This window comes from Ursus americanus, chromosome 13 (assembly GCF_024610735.1).
Source record: "Ursus americanus isolate L20-20 chromosome 13, mUrsAme1.1.p, whole genome shotgun sequence".
Lineage (NCBI taxonomy): Eukaryota > Metazoa > Chordata > Mammalia > Carnivora > Ursidae > Ursus > Ursus americanus.
The window spans coordinates 72,726,118-72,747,513 of record NC_142139.1 but is presented as its reverse complement, the minus strand read 5'-3'; the positions used below and the strand labels follow the sequence as shown (position 1 = coordinate 72,747,513).

The window sequence follows — 21,396 nt, the reverse complement described above, 5'->3', positions numbered from 1 at the left end:
ATGGAGGAAAAAAACCAAGGCTGCTAGCTCAGTAGAACCACCAACAGTAGAAATCAAGGGATAAAACAAAACTATAAAACATATGTAGATGAAATTGGGAGAGAGGAAATTTTCAACGATGAGAAAAATAGTTTGAGAAAGAGTGAACTGAGTCATAGCAAACAGCATTCAGAAGATCATTAGGAACATACCGTCACAGCAGGAACCACAGCAAGAACCACAGCAATTTCCCATTCTGAGTTGGAGCAGCAGAGCAAACACCAATCCCTAGGAATAGGTCAGCTCAAAGAGTCCCAGCTGGAAAGGACAGCAGAGGTGAGGCTCAAGTCACCATGGCAACGGTGTCATCATAGACCTTTCAGAGTCAATGCAGCTGCACAGCGGCCAACTTCTGGTGTCGACAGGGGCCTGTCTTCACAGACAAGGGGGGCATGGGAGAGTAAACGCTTTGTTTTGAAAGTTGAACCCCAGTCTCACACTTTCTCACTCTTTTTTTTTTTTGAAAATAAAAGACATGAGGGGGGATGACCTGCCACCCCCCCCAATAGAGTCACTAGCCAAACTTCAGGGTGAAGAGGGAAAAGAAAAACAGATTGAGAATAAATAGAGGTCCCACTCTTGATTTAAAACACCATCCCCACCCATTCTATCCTCCAGAGTCACCAGACATTTCTAGAATATACTTTAAAATGGGTCCCAGGTGAAATGAAGAGCAGTGTTCACAGAAATTCCATTCTTCAAATCATATTTCTCTAAGCATATACTAAAGAAATTATGTCATTCTCTCACCGTCTATGCATACTACCTGATTTTTCTCTGTGTATAGCTGAGAGGACGTACTTAGTTACCTCTCAACCTTTGTGAATCTCTTGGCCAGTATGTGTATGTAAAGCAGACTCTTCCCTGAATAATGAGGGGGGAAATATCACTGTATTTTCACCACTGCATTTCTGTAATAGTGAACGGGTTGAGGGCAATACATACAACTAGTACTTTTCTAAATGAAGTACTTTAAATACTCCCCAAAATGCAGGGTTCAGTGTGTGTTCTGGCTCATGGATGGGCACTCAATAGACACAGGATTTTGATCTGTTCATGAAAAGTAGCAATGGAAATGGAAGGAACCAGTTCCAAATATACATAAAGAAGGAAACCTTTTAGAACAAAACCAAGTGCCATGGACTTAACCAAGCAACTACAATACATGGTAAAAAAAAACAAAACAAAACAAAAACAAAAACAAAAACAAAAAACTGTATGTAGTCAGGGAACCTGGCGAATCCTTGGACTCTGAATTTTGGCTCAGGTCATGATCTCAGATTAGTGAGATCAAGCCCCAGAAAATAATGGCATAAAACAACCCTTTTACTTTGGTAAAGTACTACTTTGGTAAACCTGGTCACAAGGTTAGGAATTCATCCAGGACACAATGCTGACGTTAGAAAATGAAAGGTTTCACATATCCACACCCAGGATGATCCCCACTAGGTAGAACTTGGGGTCCATGAAAAAAGCAGCCCTAGGCCCAGTGCCAATAAATAAACGAGGGCTTTCTATTTCTCAAATCCACAATCCAGAATCCAAGTTTTGCAGGCAGTTGGAACTTCTTGAGTTAGTGAACAGATTCTTTGCAAATGCCCACATCTATTCTTTGCATGTTCCCCAGATCTACTTCCCAGTAGGGTGGCCAGAGGGCAACCAAGGGGAGTCCATGATGCCAGTTGTGTAGCTGAACCTCTCAGCACCTCTTTCGGATTCTATCTGAACCGAATGCCCACTTTGGACACTCCTCAGGGTAGCAGAAATCATGAGGTTGTCATTGGGTGTGTCTACCTCTGAGGTCATACCCATTGGAGAGAAAAAACAAATTCAGCCACTGGTCAGAATGCAGAGCCTGGGCACAGAAGAAGTCCACATATTCCTTTTGCATTTCAGTGGCTTCTCTCTGCTCTTTCCACAGTCAATAAACCTTCCCACAGAAATCTATCCTGAACATCGAACTCAGGACTCAATTAATGATGCCTATAAGAGAGACCTTGTCTCACGATCATTAAGCAGTGAATCAGTACAAATGTTGTAAGGAGGGAAATAAGCAAGACCAGACATAAGGGGCAGTATGATTTTTGAAGCCTTTGCTTTTTTTTTTTTTTTTTTTTTTTTGCACTCTGGGGTAGCCACATCATTTTCCATATCAAAAGGTTAAGACACACATTAGTAGTATCATTTTCCCCCCACAAAGCCAAGAAAAAGGACGAGACTGTGCTACATGTCTTGCGAGGGAAATCAAGAGTCGAGGCAGGTGCTTTCCATAGGGAATAGATTCCACCTGAGGTTTGGCATGGCAGGGAGACCTTCCACAAGGGCACCAGTCAAGAGCCCAAAGGAGGTGGGGAAGCAACGGGAAAGAAAGAGTGTATGAGGCGATCGCTCCTCCAAAGAATAGATGTCTCACAAGAAACCAAGCTGTCCTGATAATGGACTCTGTCAGGTGGCTCACTTGTGTCCAGAGCAGGACTCAACCGTCAGTCTTTATCAGAGACCTACCAGGTCATTCTACTCTGCACTTGGGACTGAGGGGCACAGGCCCATAAAATGCCCAAAGTCAGATAATTCCCACCTTTCGTGGGGAACCAACTGTGATATCACAATCTCTGAGTCCTTAGTGAGGAAGGGGGCAGTGGGGTCGTTTCGGCATCCATGGCTTCACCTAGGGAATAGCTCTCAGCTAGGCTCCACATCTTTGATCTTGGAAACCAACTTCCCCTACTGCCAGTCGAACCTGACTCCATTCTTCCAAGAGACCACAGAGCACAGAGGACCCCCATGGGGGGGCTTTATGCAGTCAATTGGTGCAGTGGAGGGAGGAGATGTGTTTATGTTTCAAGTACACCCATGTGCTCTATTTCCTGACACCAACCACAACCAACTTGCCAAGTTCTCTAACAATTCAATTCATACTCCACGGATTTCAGGGCTCAGTCCCACAAGTCTGTCCCCACTGCAGAGGCCAGTCACAAATGGGGTGTTCAAGCTACCCACACTTCTGCCCAACCACAAGGTCAGGTACTCCCTCAGACCCCCTCCTTAGGGTTGATATTTTCACTAGAATGACTCACATCCACAAGTGGATGGATAAAGAAGATGGGCTCCATGTATACAAAGGAATATGACTCAGCCATTCGAAAGGATGAATTCTTACCACTTACATCAACCTGGACGGAACTGGAGTGTATTATACTGAGTGAAACACAGCAGTCAGAGAAAGACAAGTATATGGTTTCACTCATAGGTAGACTCTAAGAAACAGTGCAGAGGATCATAGGGGAAGGGAGGGAAAACTGAACTGAAGGTCATCAGAGAGGGAGAAAAACCATGAGAGACATTTAAGTATATGAAACAAACTGAGGGTTGCTGGAGGTGAGGTGGGTGGGGGGATGAGGTAATTGGGTGATGGGCATTAAGGGGGGCGCGTGATGCGATGAGCACTGGGGGGTATACGCAAATGATATATTATTGAACACTACGTCTGAAACTAACGATGTAGTATATGCTGCCTAATTGAATTTAAATTTTAAAATAGGAAAAAACAATTATAAATACTCTGTAATAAAAGTTATATGAATGAAGGGGGAAAAAAGATCGACTCAGAAGTCAGGAAAGCACTTTACTTACATCGACCAGTTTATTATAAAGAATACAACTCAGGAAACGCCCAATGGAAGAGATGTGTGTAGCAAGGAAGGTCTAAACGGGGTGGGGAGTGGTGGAGAGCTTCCACTCCTTCTCTGGGGGAAAATCACTTTTCCAGAATATTAATGTGTTCACCAACCTCTTGTTCAAGACTTTTTATAACCCAATCTTCAGCCCCCTCCCCTCACAGTTGGCCAGTGGCTGGGGCTGAAATTTCCAGTCCTTGACTCCCAGTTTGGTCCTTCTGGTGACCAGCCCCACTGTGATGCCATTTCTGGGCCCCGCCCTATGTCAGCTCTTTAGCCTAAACTCTGGAGAGGTCTGTTGGAGATTTTATGACTAACAAAAGGCTCTCCTATCCCTCAGGAAACTGCAAGGATTTTAGGAGTCCTGTGCCAGGAACCAGAAATTTATTTATTTATTTATTTATTTGTGTTTTTATTTATTTATTTATTTATTTATTTATTTATTTATTTATTTATTTATTTTTAAATTTTCCACAAAGCCCTTCTCCAGAAAGGCTAGGCAGACAGGACATTGGTTTACCTCTTCAAACTACTTCATGGTGGCTTCCCAGAGGGAGATCACCTGGACAGTTGAATGGCAGGATCATCTGTGATTTAAATGCTATTGTTTCCTGAAATCCTTTCATCCTTAAAGTGGAAATACCTAATGGGTCCTAACTAAATGTCCTTTCTAGTGCTAAGGAATGAACACACAAAATCAAGGGCACATGGTCCAAACCGAGAGAGATCTGAAATGCCGATTGGAAACCAAGTCTAGAATCCTCACTGAGCTTTGAGCTGAGACGGAAGAAGGATCCGAACTTAGGTGGATCCCCAGCTCTGCCTGCAGGTCCTGCCTGGCCCAGACACTAACCCAGAGCAGGGTTGAGTTCAAGGTGTCCTGACAGTGCAGAATTCTCCACCTTCTAGATCAGGGCTCTCTGATAAAAACTAATGCAAGACACAGACATGGTTTCATGTTTTCTAATAAGCACACTGGAAACAAGTGCAATGAAAATGGTGAAGTAAATGTAAATGATGTTTTGGGTCTGGTTTTGTTTTTTAAGGAAGCTCCTGCCCAGTGTGGAGTGCAAGGCAGAGATTGAACACACAACCATCAAGACCTGAGCTGAGATCAAGAGATGGTCTTTTAACCAACCGAGCCACCCAGGCACACTAAACAATGTATTTTTAATTCACTATCCCCCAAATGTTCACATTTCCACATGTGACACAAGAAAGGTGGCCGCATTTCAAGGGCTCAAGAGCCACTCCGAGCTGGTGCTACCATATTGGACAGGGCAGACAGAGATCGTTTACATCATGGAATCCTATAGGCCAGTGCTGTTCAGGCTATCTCAGGCTATACTGCACTTTGATTTATGAACATCCTGAAATAATCCACTTCTTCAGACTGAGTACTGAGACTCACATCTGTGCCTGGGATTCTCAAACCCAGAGTCAATGTGGGACAAAATTACGTACATGTTGCCAGGCATGGGTGGTAGTGGCTCAATAACAGTTTAATCAACCTCGTCTAAACTCTCCATCTTGCTCTCTCCTTAGCCACCCTCTGGAGAATGTGAGAAACCCATGAATGGAATGAATGATTATCAATCATTTTAATGAATGAAAATAAATTAATGTAGGGCTCCTCTCTACTCGCCTTGAATCCTGGCCTCCAGGCGTTTACACGGTGATGAGGCTTCCATTGGCGTTCTCGCTCTCCCTGTATTCACATCCCGTCAATGTCTCTTCAGTCTGAGATTATTTTTACTCCATTAAGGGGTACATAATAGAATATTATACCCAGAGAGTGTATCTTCCCAGTTCTCTGGACACATTCTATTGGCTTCCAGTGGTCCCCAAGCAGGGAGTGCTTTGGCCCCCAGGGAACACTCGGCAATGTCTGGGTACATTGAAGGTTCCCAACTGTGGGGCGGGTGCTACTGGCATTTGGTGGGTAGAGGCCAGGGATGCTGCTCCACACGCTACCAGGCTCCCTGCAGCTCCCACAAGAGTTCCCTTGCCCCAAATGTCAACAGAGCCAAGGTTGAGAAGCCCTGTCTTAAGCCATGTCTGCTAACCCCCTTTAAGAAAAATGGGGGTTCCTAGGGGAGCCCCGCATTGGGCTCTGCATTCAACATGGAGTCTGCTTGAGATTCTCCCCCTCCCTCTGCTCCTCCAACTCACGCTGTCTCTCTCTCTCTAAAACATACAAATAAATCATTTAAAAAAAAAAGAATGAAAAATGGGGATTCCTCCTGATCTCTTTTAACCCAATATTAAACGGCCAATATCTATCTCTATGGAATTAGTCACAGACCCCACTGATGTAAAAAGGAATACACCTATTCTTATATTTCAATTTTTTCAAAGTAGCGAAAGTGTTTTGGGAAGTGTTCTCTCAAAGCTCACTCTCAGGACCCAGTCATTTCTCCCCAACTGTTTTTCTCCATGATTGCAAATATGTATTTTCAAGCATTGTTAGACAAACTGGAATGGGCCCCAGACCACCTGAAATTGGACAACAGCCTTTCCTTTTTGAAAATTTTGCAAGAGAGCATAATAGAAACGAGACATCTAAAGTTGCAGTAAATCATATCGTGTCTTTTATCCAAACTAAAATTCATATTCACAGAACAATTATTACTGATCAGCCATTTCACACCATTTTTCACCCCTTGTTAATGCTAATAAAGTGTATGAGTTTTGAATCTGCGGGTGGCTGACCAAAGTGTGACCCCACAGCATGTATAGCCTGTTAGAAGGCTGTGTGCCTCACAGTCAAATCCAACCACCATTTCTAAATATTGCAACTCACGAGTTTTGTATTTGCTTTCTTTTGTTCGCCACAAGTTTGGATACATTTGAAAATGTCCAAGAATAATGAGAATTGTTGAATTTACTTCTGAGATGGGAAATTACAAATAATTTTCATAACATCTTCATATTTCCCTTCTTGACATCGCACCACAACTTAGGTAAATGGCCTTTGGTTTATTCTTTGCATAATGTCCAATCAAGTTTTCTCCCTTCAATTATGTTATATTGTTTTACATTACTCCTAGATAAGCAAGAAAGTGTAGGGAGCATGAAAATCAAGAGATAATATAAGGGAAATCAGATTGATTTCAAGTTATAAAATTAAATTCTACATCAATCCAGTAATAACTATTTGTTGTCTACTTTTTGTTGGATACTCCTTGTAGTTGATATCCAAAATCAAGACCACAGACCCAGCTATTAAATTTGTCTCATTCAAAAAGAATTAAGACCACACCCATCCAAAAAGAAAAGAATAGTAACCGATTCTATTAGAAATGTTTATAAGTTGGGTACCTGGGTGCTTCAGTCAGATGGGCGTTGGATTCTTGGTTTCAGCTCAGGTCATGATCTCAGGGTCCTGGGATCCAGCCCTGTGTCAGTTCCACACTCAGGAAGGAGTATGTTCCTCTCTCTGCTCCTCTCCCTGCTTGTGAGTGCTCTCACTCTGAAATAAATAAACAAAATCTTTTAAAAAGGTATTTCTAAGAGGGAAGTTTAGAGTGATACAGGCCTAACTCAAGAAACAAGAAATGTCTTGGATAAGCAACCTAAATTTACACCTCAAGGAAACAGAAAAAAGAACAAAGGAAGGCCAAAGTTAGTAGAAGGAAGTAACATATCAGAACAGAAACAGATGAACTACAGACTAAAGAGACAATGGAAAGATTTTTAAAAAGACAATAGAAAGATCAACCAAAGACCCGGTTCTTCAAAAAGAACAAAGCTGACAAATTTTCAGCTGGACTCAGGGTGAAAAAAGGAATGAGAACTCCTAAGCGGCAATGGAAGAGATGTTCCCATGGATTCCGTAGATATACAGAGGCTCACAAGGGACTACTATGGACAACTACTCCCCAACACACTGGACGACCTAGAAGAACAGGATAAATTCCCAGAAACATGCAACCTTCCAAGACTGAATCACGAACTGACAGAAATTCTGACTAGACCAGTTAGCAATGGAGAAATTAAATGATTAATCGAAAGCCCCTCAATAATCAGAAGTCCAGGACCAAATAGCTTCACTGTAAATTCTACCAAATGTTCAAAGGAAAATGAATACCAATCCTTCTCAAACTTTTCCACAAAAAAAAAAAAAAAGAAAAAAAGAAAAAAAAAAAGAGGAAGGAACGCTTCCCAAATCATTTTAGGAGGCCAGCATTGCCCTTAACAAAAGCTGCCAAGACGCCACAAGAACAGAAAATTACAGACCAGGGGCGCCTGGGTGGCTCAGTCATTAAGCATCTGCCTTCGGCTCAGGGCGTGATCCCAGCGTTCTGGGATGGAGCCCCACGTCAGGCTCTTCTGCTGGGAGTCTGCTTCTTCCTCTCCCACTCCCTCTGCTTGTGTTCCCTCTCTCGCTGGCTGTCTCTCTCTCTGTCAAATAAATAAATAAATAAAAATCTTTTAAAAAATGCAGACCAGTATATGTGATAAACATAGATACAAAAATCCTCAACAAAATATCAGCAAGCCAAATTCAACAATACAGGAAGAAGTACGATCAAGTAAGATTTCTTTCACGGATACAGCGTGGTTCAAAATCCAAAAATCAGGGGCCCCTGGGTAGCTCAGTTGGTCAAATGTCTGCCTTTGGCTCAGGTCATGATCTCAGAGTCCTGGGATCCAGCCCCACCTCAGGCTCCCTGCCCAGCAGGGAGTCTGCATCTCCCTCTTCCTCTAGGCCTCCCCCTGCCCCTGCTCTCTCTCTCAAATAAACAAAATCTTAAAAAACAAAACAACCTATAGGCCCTTCCTCCGTACTCAACACCTCAACTGTCAGCAAGTCCTAAGCCAGGCTTCAACCCCAACCCCAACGCCAAAGTGACTCTCAGCTTCTCATTTCCAGCCAGTGAAGCAGAGTAGCATAGGCCACTCTCAAATATGCCATTTTCACACATTATTTTGGATTAAAGTTACTTAAGAAACGGCCAGTGCCAGAGGACACTCGGACCTTCCCTCTCGGCACCAGGAGGAAGAGAGGCAGCCTCCTCACCAGCCATGGGCAGGTTAGGGCCGAGGTGGCTATATAACCTTGTTACTTCACTAGGTTACCACCCCAAGCCCAAACTCCTCATCTTGTCAACGCTTCACCAATTGACTCTTTCTATTCATGAAAAGCATTAAAAACAGTCTGCTTTGGTTACTTTTGAGCCTTGTGTTTTGGGGGCTCCTGTACATACAAAATTAAATGGTTTTTTCCTGTTCATCAGTCTTCTTAAAATTTTTTTTATTATGTTACGTTAGTCACCATACAGTACATTATTAGTTTTTGATGCTGTGTTCCATGATTCATTGTTTGTGTATAACACCCAGTGCTCCATGCAACACGTGCCGTCCTTAATACTCATCACCAGGCCAGCAGATCCCCCCACCCCTCCCCTCCTAAACCCTCAGTTTGTTTCCCAGAGTCCATAGTCTCTAATGGTTCATCCCCCCTTCAGCTTAGCCCCCCCTTCATTCTTCCCTTCCTTCTCCTAACAATCTCCCTGTTCATCAGTCTTATGTCAACTTAATTCTTGGACCAGCTGTAGAACCCAGAAGGGAAGAGGGAGAAGTTCTCACCCCTACGCTATGAATCAAGAAAACAACAAGCCCCCTCTTATTAGCGCCTCTGCATTTCAGGCACAGGACGCATGTCCATTTTACCCCCGAGGGCCAGAAAGGGACACAGTGAACAGAGGACAGAACTGGGCCTTCAGTGTGGGAGCCCCGTCCTGCCCAGGAGGCCCTCCTGCTTCACACAGCTCCTTCCTGCTCTAAAATGGTAACATTCTGATGATTTGAATAAAAGAGAGACAAACGGAAAAGAGACGGGTCACTCTCCAGGAAGGGGATTTTGAGGGACTGGGAGAGACTGCGAGGCATGTGGGAACAAGGGGAGGCACATCCCAGTGCCAGGGGGTCAACACCAGCACAGCAGAGAGGCAGAAACTCCAGGGCCAGGGTTCCTCTGGAGAGGATGAATTGTTTCGTAAAGCAGACAAGAAAACCGGGGTTGTCTGGAAGAGCCTTGGGGTACCTGCACCAGGAATAAGGTCAGGGCGGTGGGTCCAAGTCCCCCACAGCAGGGCCTGGAGCCAGAGCTGTGGCTAGGTCTATGACGGGCATGAGAACCTGTGAGGAGCAGCCCTGCCCAGCCCAATGCCAGAGCCCTCGGCCACTGGAGCCCAGAGCACCAAGGAGGGGTAGAGAGTGCACCAGGAAGGGAGGCGGCCCAGGATCCGCTGCATGTCACATCTCATGGGCTGTGGTGGGTCACCGTTGGCCGTGCTGGCCAGCAGAAGAGGAAGGAGCCGGCTACGCAGGGGCAGGTGCTAGAGACGCCGGGGCTCTGCCCACACAAGATGCTCTCTGTACTGTGGATGTTGCTGCCTGACTCCTGAGGGGCCCAGGGAGCTCCAAGACAGCCCAGAGTGAAGAGTTTTCTCAGGAGGTGAGCCCAGGAAACAGAGGAAGCTGACAGAAGGCCTGTTGAAGCAGTTGCTCTGCTGGGCCCCCAAGGATCTGCCCACTGGGTGGGGGGGGGGTGGCAGGGGCTGCGGCGGCATCCCCCCAACCCCCAGGAGTCATGGGCGGGGGGCTGCTAGTCGGCAACTCCCCTAGAAGCCCGGCCCCAGGGCAGAGAGCACCCTTGGGCACAGGGCACTGCCAGCACCCCAGACACTGCGGGATGGGCCTTGGCAGGGAGTGCCGGGCCCCGACCACACACACGGCATCTGCCACCATCCAGAGGTCACAGTTACTATCTTCAGGGCTGCTTCTGGGCATCATTTCTCTACACATATGAACTTGAAACAAAACTGATTTTACTCCAAGTGCAGGCTTTTCATCCGTGTCTTCTCACTACATCTCCCAAGCATCATTCTTTTCCTTCAGAAACATGAGTTTTGATGGCTGTACCATTCCACTACATGGACCTGCTCTTCCAGGTGCCACCAGCACTGAGCCAGAAGCAGGGTGTTCGCAGCTGGATTTCCCCAGACTCCTCTCCCACTGAAACACAGAGACGACGAGGCCCACTTCCTACAGCCACGGCGCTGGCTCTGGGGCAATGCATGGGACAGCAAGGACAGCATCACCATGTGCACCTGCAGGAAACCCAGCTTATTATCCCTGCCTCTGCTCCAGCTCCCACATGAACCACTGGGAGAAAGCCCCTCAGCCTGTGGGTATGTTCGTACCTTCCTCTTATCCGCCCTAAACTCAGGGTGATATACCCCAGTCCCCACTCTGGCCTGGTGAGCATACAGACGGGCACCTCAAATGTGCTTACAAAGCCCTAGCCTCAACGGACAATAGAAGAGAGCCCTTTCCTGTGCCTAAATGGCAAAAGCAAGCAGCTGAGTACCCGTTCTTGCATTTCTAGAGAATAACAGGAGATAGTTTTGAGGGAGAAGAGTGTTTTGACGGAAAAGACTAGTTACATAATTACGCTTCGAGCGAGATAAGAAACATTAGTGTGTGGGAAGCCAGTCTTGCAAAGAGATGTTTCCATTTATTTCCTACGAACACTGATCTGAACCTTTTGGAAGCTGTTTTCTCAACCCTCCTACAGCATCTGCAATTTGGGGTGCTAGCTGTAATAATATTCAGGTCACAGATTACCCTGACAACATTTGTTACCTTTTCAACTGGACCATTACAACAAGATGTTCAAATGTGGTGTTTTTCTGCATTACAGGTAGACATAGCACTATTGTACTTTTTGTCTGTCTTACCATGGTTGGAATGCTTAAAGTATTTATATACTGCCCTCTCCTTACCTGGATTTTTGTGATTTTTAGTGGCCCCCCCACTGCCCTGGGACTATGGATCAAAATCTAAACTTTTGAATGTCCCTTAGGAGCTCTTATAACCTGGCTCCAACCTGCCTTTCCCGGTTCTTCTCCCTGTCATGTCCGTGTGAAACTTCTGCTGGGGAGTGCCAGCTAGATGCTGGCACAGGGTGACGTCTTGGGCGACAAGAAGAAATTCTCTGGTGCGGGAGACATGGTGAAATACTAAACAGCCATGTGTTCCAGTGAACATTTGCTGAGTGCTTACCACGTGCTGGGCATTGTCCTAAGGTCCTCAGGCACAACTCAGTCAACACAGGGAGGGAGTAGGAATGTTATTCCCATTCGAGGGATAGGGAAACCGAGGCACAGAAAGGCTCAGAAACGTGCTTAAATTCATCAGGCTGGGCTACTGAGTCTGCAGGGTTGCCCACATTGCCTTTGGCCTGTCTGGAGCATGGTGCTTCAAACCCAGGGGAGAGCAGATCAGACAGCCCGGGATTCTTGAGTGCATTGTGCAGATCTTGGCTTGCTGGGGGTGCAGGGGAGAGTGAATCACACCACCTCGATGTGAGGTTGGGGAAACTTCCTGAGAACAGCTGGCTGACTCAGATCTTGAGATCGGTGTTGTTTGGCCTTTCCTCTCACTGGGTCTCGCCCTCCACAGCCTGAAGAGGCTGAGCCCGTCGACCCTCCCACATGCCCCAGTCCTGCCACTGTGCCCCAAGTGGACTCAGTGCCCAGGGAATGACGCGGCTACAAGTGCAGGGTGGCAAGAGGGGACACCACTCAGAGTGAGGAGTGGAAGGAGCCACAATGGCCCTGAGAGGGACCGGGGGCCCACTGACCCCAGCCTACGGGGCCTGCGTGCAGGTGACAGCACCTGCTCCATCCACCATGGAAATGGCACACGATGGGAAGGCACACAGGTTTCAAGTCCACATGAAAGTCTCTGTGACCAAAATTAAAAGGGGAACTTTTGCAACATCCGTGACATTGAATATTGTTAATGAGTTAATGATCATGTTGGGTGGTGTTTACTGGGCTAAGTTGCCCGGACCCTGTGTCACGGCATTAACAGAGCAGAGTCAGGCCTCCAACCCAGATTCAGAGCCCAACAGTGGACTCAGGTCTCTCAGCCACTTGGTACTCTGATGCTGCCAACGAGTAAGGTATGTGAGAGCCCATAAGGAAGTGGTGACTCCCCAAGAGAAAAATGGCCAAAGGACGTGTTACGGGCTGAATGGCATCCCCCAAATTCACAGGTTACAGTCCTTGCCCTGAGCATCTCCAATGTGACTGTATTTGGGGAGAGGGTCTTTACAGAGGGGATTAAGGTGAAATGAGGTCACTAGGGTGGGCCCTGATCCAGGGGGGACTGGCACCCTTACAAAAGGAGATCAGGACACAGGCACACACAGCGGGATGACCAGGTGAGGGAAGACATGGGAGGGGGGCCAATGAGAGAGGCTGCTGGAGACACCAGCCCAGCCATGCCTGGATCTCACACCTCCAGCCTCTGGACTTGACAGAAAATAGATTCCTGCTGTTTAAGAAACAAACTACTACAGAATATAAACTGGAAATTCCCCCCCCCCCCAAAAATAACAACTTATGGCCAGTAAACTTTGAAAATGTTCTCTTCATATGTTCTATTTAATGTATCAAACTGGCCCAGATAAAAACAAACAAAAAACAAACAAACAAAAAGCCCATTAATGTTGATGTTGGTGAAGGTGGAGTGAGATGGGGACTGCTGTCAGGAGAGCTGACTGACCCAAAGTTTCTGGAGGGAAGAAGTTTCGATCCCGAGCCTATCGAGTGTTGGCAACGACCTGCAGAACCATGGGGGTCCTTACACCTGCTGGTGGGAGTACAAATGGGTATTACTGCTCAGGAAAGTGGTCAGGCGTCATTGTGCAGAGTTGAAAAGGCTCCAACACTGTGGCCCACCAAGGCTGTTCCCGGGTGTGTGCCCCGGGGAACCCTTCCACCTGCGCGCCAGGAGGCAAGCACCAGGATGCTGGAGGCGCTGCGAGCATCCCGTCAGGTGTGTGCAGAGCCAGACAGCCAAGGTGTGTATGTAGGAAAGATTCGTGACGTGGGAAGAGAGGAGCAAAGTCACAGAAAAACACAGGACAGGAGTTTGCATGAAATCTAAAAATATGCAGCACTAGTATTAGCTTTTTAGGCTTAAGTTTACCTCTACGAAAATCATGCAGAAAACTGAAGGAGATATAAACACAAAATCCCTCGGGGGGCCTGGCGGGCTGTCCATGCTAGACGGAGTGGCAGGGACATGGGCAGGCCACCGCTGCTAAACATGCATGTGCTAGAACGAAGAGAATCCTTTCTAAGTAGGAACTATTTTGTAATTAAAATAGTAGTAAAATGAACAGAAGAAAAAAATCGTAACATTATTTTGGGGCAGTGGAATTGTGGGTGATTCTCATTTTCTGCCTGTTACTTGTTTGAATTTTCTGTTTTTTAAAAAGTCTATAGTGAACGTGTTGTTTTTATCTTATGATCGTCCTTTTTTATTATAAATCTTTCAAACATACAGGAAATACTGGGAATGATATAGATGAAACACCCAAATATTGATTGTAGCAAACTGAACAAATCTTGAGATTTTGCCAAATTGGACTGTTTTTGTTTTCATGTAAGAGAAGAGACAGAAAAAGTTGAGGTTGTCTGGTGGCCCCACTAGCTCCTCTTCCTCAGAGGCCACGCCCTGTCTCAACTCCGGGTGTAGTCCTGTCCATGAGTTCACACGTTGACTGTACATGTAAATGACTATAGTAACACTCCTGGAGGTTTAAATGTACAGGAACATTCTCACGCTCTGTGGATTCTCCTGCAACTTGTTTTCCCCCTGAACACATGCTTGTGAGACTTCCTCACGTTGGCTCGTGTAGATCTTGGTCATTCCTGTAACTGCTATCATGTTTTCTGTTGCGTGAAGAGCCCAGGATACACATATCTGTTGCCTGACTGATGGACACTTGGGTGTCTGGCTCTGTTTTTCCCTGTTATTGAACATGACACTGCAAGAGTGTCCCGTGTATGTCTCCTTGGGTACAGGTGTGAGAACTCCAGGGTTTAAGACCCGACGGGAAGGGCCTCCGGGATGGAGAGGACAGATGAGGTCACCTCGCCCAGACATGACCATATCATTCTCCGGGAGCATATGAGCATGTGTTTGCCCACTTACCCATCTCACCTGGGTCGTATCAGGACTTTCTAGGACTCCCAATCTGAATAATGTAAATGCTACCCCATCATGGTCTGAATTCTCCTTTCACAGTGCTTTCTCAAACAGATGCACAAACGTTACAGATGCCCTTCAAAGTACGTGATGAGATTTTATCTTTGGACAGTGAGACTCGTGTGATGACAGTGGGCACAACCAGGCAGGGACGGCCGCGGAGTCACATCAAATGTAGACTTTAGAGGCACAGAAGGGGCAAAGGACCAGCAAGCACAGTGGGCTGGCCCTGGCTCAGGCCACAACCTCCCCATGTTTGCGAGGAGGACCCAGGATGAGTAGTTCAAAGCCATGGCTATGAAATCAGAATGCATGTCTGTCTACAGTAAGAGAGACACACATGTGAAATGCTCACTGGCCTCCCATCCCTCACCCGGGAGGTCCTCCTGTCAGAATGACTCCTATTGGCCCAGGATGGCTACAGGGAGTGCAGAGGTGGGCACAGAATTAGCACCAGCCGCAGTACTGGAGCAGAGGGCAGAGGGCAGAGGCTGTGGCGGGAGCAGCAGGAGCAGTGGGAGCCGGAGCTGCCAGGCCCAGGGTGGGGTGGGGATGGGGCCTCCCTCCTCAGCAGGATGGGGAGATTCTGCTTCTTGGAGACTCCAGGTACTGTGACAGGACAGAATTCACATTCTGTGCTCCAGAAAGGTTTTCTGTCTCACAGCAAGCTGGGGACACCCACTGGGTCATCAGATGTTTAGCCCTGCTCTGTCCAGAAGAGGCAGCAGACGGAGCGTGGTGCTGAGGGGCTCCAGGAGACTTCTGGCCCATCCATGCACTCTGCAGACCATCTCCCGCCCCAGGTCTGGAGCACAAGGTGTGGGGCCTGACAGGTGTCTGGGATCCCGTCTCATCCGACAGGATCTGAAATACACATTTCACCAGCAGCTTCCTCGGCGGCTCTTTGTGATTTTAAAATAGCAAGAACCTGCGGTTCCGAAGGTCACCCATTTCAGAAATACTGTACTCAGCAAAATACCCCACCCAGCAACTCCAGAAATCGCACGAGGAAGGGTCAGACTGAGGAGAGCCCAGCCTGGCAGCAGACAACATCAGGATGCCTCAGGCTCTGTCCTCCCCATGTTCGTGACTCAAGAACTCAAAACTATTTGCCTCTCTAGTTGTTACCTAGAAGGCAAACCTGATTCCATCACTTTGCTGCTCAAAGCCCTTGGGGGACTCCCTACTGCCCTCAGCACAGATTATTTAAAAATGTTTTCTAATGAAGTAAAACCCTTTTTCAAACCGAATCTTAGAATCCTAATATCAGAAGCAGGTGTAAGTGGTGAATTTCACCACCTGTCTGTAAGCTCAGGTTTATAATCTTCCTGTAAACCACCCAGTACACGAGCTAACATATCTGGGGGTCTGCTGCGAGTCTGGATTAGGGACATAGCCTATCAGAGGCTGGCCTGGGTCTGGAGAGTAGATCGAGCCTGGGGCCCTGGCCGTTAGATGCCTGATTTCACAGGTCTGGGCCCCTGGGCACTCCCTGCATGGCAGAGCCGGCCATCCCCAGGCAACCCAGGCCTGGCCCTGCCCACATCCACAGGCAGGGATCTGTCTACACTCTCACAGGAAGAAGGCATTCCCTCTGGCTGAGTGGACGTCCCTCTTCCCTTCCTCCAGGACGCCAGAGGCCACTCATCGACAAGATCCAGCTCTAAAGCCACCTTCCGTCTCCTGAGAGCCCCTTGGCCTGGGGGACCCGCTTGTGGATCATCTCATGAACTGTTATTAGTCACCTATCACATTGCATCATCCTTGTGCCTCTCCCCAGTGGTGCTGTGAGCCACACACATCCTGAGGACAGGTGCATCTTCTTCACTCCTTACTGCCCACCAAGCAGGCCACACCACGCATAGGGGAAGCCCTGAATTTGTCATGGTGAAGAGGTGACTAAATAAGGGAACTGATGATTTCTTTTTTTAAATAAAACTTGCCTCCTTTGGGGAACTAAGAAAAAATAAGTCTTTTCATCAATGCTATCAGAGTTGCCCCCCTGAATGAAACATTAAAAGTAAACCATTTCCTAGGGACCCAAGGCACACAATTAACGCTGGAAACTTCTTAGAAGGATGAGGTGAAGGCCCTGCAGCTGAGGATGTTTCCTGGAACTTGGGAGCAAAGTCCGGGTCTCTGGCTCCCATGAAAAACGAGGCTGCTGCTTCCCAGACGCCCATGGAAACAGCCTGGTTATTTCAGAGCTGAAGGAAGGGCCAATTACAGATGGTTTTGTTGGGAACTACGAACAAATGGAAGAAATTCTGGGCTAACAAAATGTAAATTTCAATCTGCAAAGAAACCTCAGAACACAGCTCCCAGGACAGTAGGGGATCCCACATTTCCCAGCGCTAAAAATGCAGGGCTGTGGCAGGCAGGATTTTGTTGTTGTTGTTCAACCTCTTTGACATGTAACAAGAACAGAGGAAATCAATGCAATTGCGATTTCCCTCTGAGCTACGATCTCTTTAATCACGGCCGCTTCCTTACCCAGAACGATGCCGTTGGGCTCCTCTGGCGGCTGCCACACCATCCACACGGACTGAGTGTCACTTCTGGCAACATGAGCCTCACTGGCAGGCCCGGGGCTGGAGGGAGGAGAGGAAACCCATGAGGCAGGTGCCTCTACAGTGTTACGTGGAGACATGATGTGGTTACACTGTTACACAGGACTCTGTGGGCTGGCCGAGCATTCTCTACCACAGGTGACTCTGTGCATGGACCAGACACTCCAAGGCCACGAATGACTTCTGGAATCTAGCTGGCTCCGTGTGACCCCCTAATGATGGTAAGAAAACACCTCATTTAGAATCCAGCTCATCTGCTTTTCCAACTTCCAGAAGCGGTGCTCACACACTGTGCTGGGAGCCCATGAGTGCAAGGGGTGCAAGGCTGCAAGCACGTCAAGCCTGAGGTCAAGATTCTGCCCGTCTGGGCTGAATCCTTTCGGGAGTTGACACCTGCCAGCAAGTGTTAGATAAATCAGATGGCCTAAAGTCCCTCCCCACTGACAAAGTCACGTATTTACAAGGAGTGACTTTTCTCATGTGCACCATCTTAGAAAATTAAGAGTTGGCACACGAATGCACAAAATAATCCCGTGTGATGTGGCCCCTTTGCCTCCAGCTCACAGCCATCGTAAATATATTCACGTAAACAGCCCGGTGAGTGAGTGTGCGGCCAGCACCAGAACTTGTGGTTGGAGCTTACCTGACTCCCAGATAAGAGGCAATGGGCACGGAGCAATGCATACAGAGACAGGAGGATGTGTATTACAGTCATTCCGGGGCCACTGAATTCTGCCTCTTGTTACTAAGCTGAGAACGGTATTTAAAAGTTTAAACCCGTGTTTGAATACATCTGTGACCCTTGCACTTGGTAACCTAAATGTAAGGAGGCTATGGGCTCCCACACCAGGACCAACTGCACAAACATGCAAATTTTGATGGCAGCCTCATGGGGTATCCATCCCCCGCGCCATCCCCAAAGCTGATCATTTGGTTCGCGCTGAAATGAGGGAGAGGAAAACATGCCTCCAATCACACTGCGGGAGAAGAAGGAAAAGTATTCTGTGACTTACAGACTCTACTTTAGGAAGAGGAAGTTGTGACTGGCCAAGGTTGGAGGCTCCTTTTTCTTTTCGTTTGTGTAACCGGGACGCCATGGCTTCCCATAGTTTTGCAAACAACCTTGATCCAACTGCCCCCGTCAGACCCTAGCCCCCCGAGGCTCTGCACCCAGGAAAGGATGGTGTGCAGAGCTCCTTCCTCTCCTTGACTGAAGCCCAGCGCTGGTGCTGTCTCCCAGCAGAACACAGAGATGCCTTCCAGCTCGGCAGCCGAGCACCATGGGGGCTAATTGAATGACTTCAGCCGACATGTACCAGGAAATCTACAGTTGTCCTACTTCTGTGAGAAGCTTCTGATCCCGAACGTGTGTGTGTGGGGGGAGCAGTATCTCCCCCAGGATATACACCCCTCCCCAACTATTTGCTATAGTCAGTGTAAGAATAAAAATGTAAAAGGAGATAACCTTTAAATGTCTGACAAACTGGAAAAACATATTTGCTGATGATTTAGACGTCCAAAGAAGCAGAGCCATCAAGAGGTGCTTGTGATTCTGGCCCAGAAACACAGGTGCAGGGCAGTGTGGGAGCCCGTGGAACCCACCGCACTCTGTGTGGGAGCTTCTAGGGACCTCCGGGCATGTGGACGATGGGAGTGGGTGGCACCACGGAAATCAAGGCACCCAGGCTAGGAGTGGGGCTCTTAACCCGATCTGTGCTGACACTGCCAGCGGGGCGTTTTATGGCCCCCGCCCACCCAGCCTTTACTGCGCTGCCTCTCATAGAGTTATGACAGAAATTTGCAGAAGTTCGTCATTAGGCTGTAGAAATTCACTCCAGGCTGAAATTGGCCATATAAATGCCCAGTGACTGAAAAACAATTCTGTTTTGTTTTCCTCAACTGAAAAAAGGGGTACAAAAGTGGTTCGAAAATTAAGTTAAAAATGACAACTGTCCCGGTTGTTTGGGCTGTTCAAGCACACCGCTACCGTACTGTCATCCTCGGTCCGCTCTAGGATGAGGGGAGAGCTGGGGACTCCGTTGCCAATGCGGACAAACGTCAGCACCTGGAGCTCGCATAGCATGAAATTCTGGAGACCGGCCAGCAGCGCCGACTGCGTGTGGTTCCCTCGCACGATGGGACTGCGGGACTCGGGGGTCCAGGTCGTTGGCCCGGAACAGAATCTGGAGCATCCACACACAAGCGTGCATGGTCATGGGGATGCAGGGTGCCAGGAGGGGGCCTCTCAACCACAAGGCAAGGACCAGCAACTGCGGCTTCTCCCCCACAGCAGCGGTGTTTAAGGCTTATGGATCTAGTTTCCATATGCTGGTATTTAGTGGGGAAGATGTGCTCCAGAGCAGAAAAGGAGCTGAGTTAGGACCCAGCCCATGGCAGGGGGAGCTGCCCCTGAGCCGTGATTTCCAAGAGCTGAGGCACACAGCAGCAGGCACACCAACCACATCCGCTAGAACGAAGACTTGGTCATAAACACCGACACTGTGCTTCCTACAGAAGGAGCCAGCGCCCCCTCGGTTTCCCAGATCCTTGGGAAATTGGGCTCCTGCCTCGAGAGAGTTGCTGGAATTCCCTGCACCCTGGGCTACAGTCCCCCTGGGCTCTGTGCTGCTGCCCATGCACAGACACAGCACCCTGGGAAACTCCCGTCCACGGCCCTGCCTGCTCCTGCTGGTTTGCTAAGTCCTCACTCACAGCTCATCCTTCCTGAACTGGTCCCTTAGTCCAGGACCCAGAAGGCCATAAGAGATGGTGGTCCTCAGGGAGGAGTTTGAAAACAGCAGGGCAAGCTCTCTTCTCCAGGACCCAGGTATGTGCTGTGGAGTTGTGGTCACTACACCTGCCCAGTGAGATCCCCACGTCCAGCAGGGCCTGAGGGAGCAACTGAATGCCCACGAGAACAGGAGGGGGAAAACCAGAGGCTGGGGATAAAAACCAAGGAAAGCCTGGAGTTCTGATGCTGGAAGGCTGTACAGGGAGTAACAGACAGGTGTGGGGCCCTATGGGCCACATCCAGGAAAATCCATCCCACTGTTCAGGGGAAGTGATGTAAACAAAAGCACAGGTGGATAAGTGCAGGTAAGACTAAACCCAGCAAGGGCCCCCCAAGAGGCAGAAAGGTGCTCGTCCCTCCTGTTGTCACCATTGCCCTGGATGGCCCAGGATGCTGGCGTGCGCACCAGCATGCAGGTAGCTAAGAACACCCACTCAGCACACACTAGGAGCACACCGCAGCTCACAAAATCAAATCCCCTTCCCTCTCAGACCAGCATCAGAGCCAGCCACCATGATGACTCCCGTTGTACAAGCCAGGAAGCAGAGGCTCGAGCTTAAGTAGCCGGCTCCTACCCATGTCTTGTTTGGGCCTATGTTAGGAGGTTGTAGTCGTGCCTTGTCCCCAGATGGCAAGGAAGTTTAGAGGAGAAAACAGATGTGAACATCACAACACAGGCGGTGCTGCAGGTCTGGAAGACGCCCTGTGCTCCTTAGTCTAGGGGAGTGACACGCAGGAGCACCTGCACAGTCTAAGCACAGGACGGTCACCTCTGACACATACCTTGTAGCCCAGTATGAGCCCGTTCTGGTCCTGTTCAGGCACCAAAGCCCACGTCAGTAAAATCTGGGTGGAGCTGACGGCCTCAGCGGACGTGTTTTCAGGAACGTCTGAAGGAACTGCAAAGGATGAGTAAAGCAGATTGGTGCCCAAAGTCCAAAGGCTTCAATAAATAAAGGTCTAATTTTTACCTAATCAAGTTGTCCTTGAAAGACCAACCAGTTGTGAGCATTTTGGAGTGATCAGATTAAGCCTGCAGAGGTATAACAGAAATGTAAATCACTAATATTAGCAACAAATCCCACAAATCCTGGGTATGTAGGAGCTCAATTTTATCTGAATCTACCCAGCAAGAACATGTGCTTGGTCTATTTTTAGATTGACTTGTGGGAGCTGCAGACTTGGATCTCAAATGGGAAATCCTCACTCTCAGCCACCCGGGCATCCATGACGCCCCACCTGCGCC

At 48.1% G+C, this 21,396-nt stretch overlaps 1 long non-coding RNA gene across 1 annotated transcript; it reads right to left on the bottom strand.

The window, feature by feature from the left end:
* Positions 1–224: 224 nt before the first annotated feature.
* On the bottom strand, positions 225–21,012 carry LOC148109121 (uncharacterized). The gene is made up of 3 exons (XR_015726444.1): positions 20,934–21,012; positions 7,038–7,188; positions 225–412 (listed from the first exon to the last, which is right to left on the bottom strand). It is a non-coding gene; the product is annotated as an uncharacterized LOC148109121 (long non-coding RNA).
* Positions 21,013–21,396: the final 384 nt, after the last annotated feature.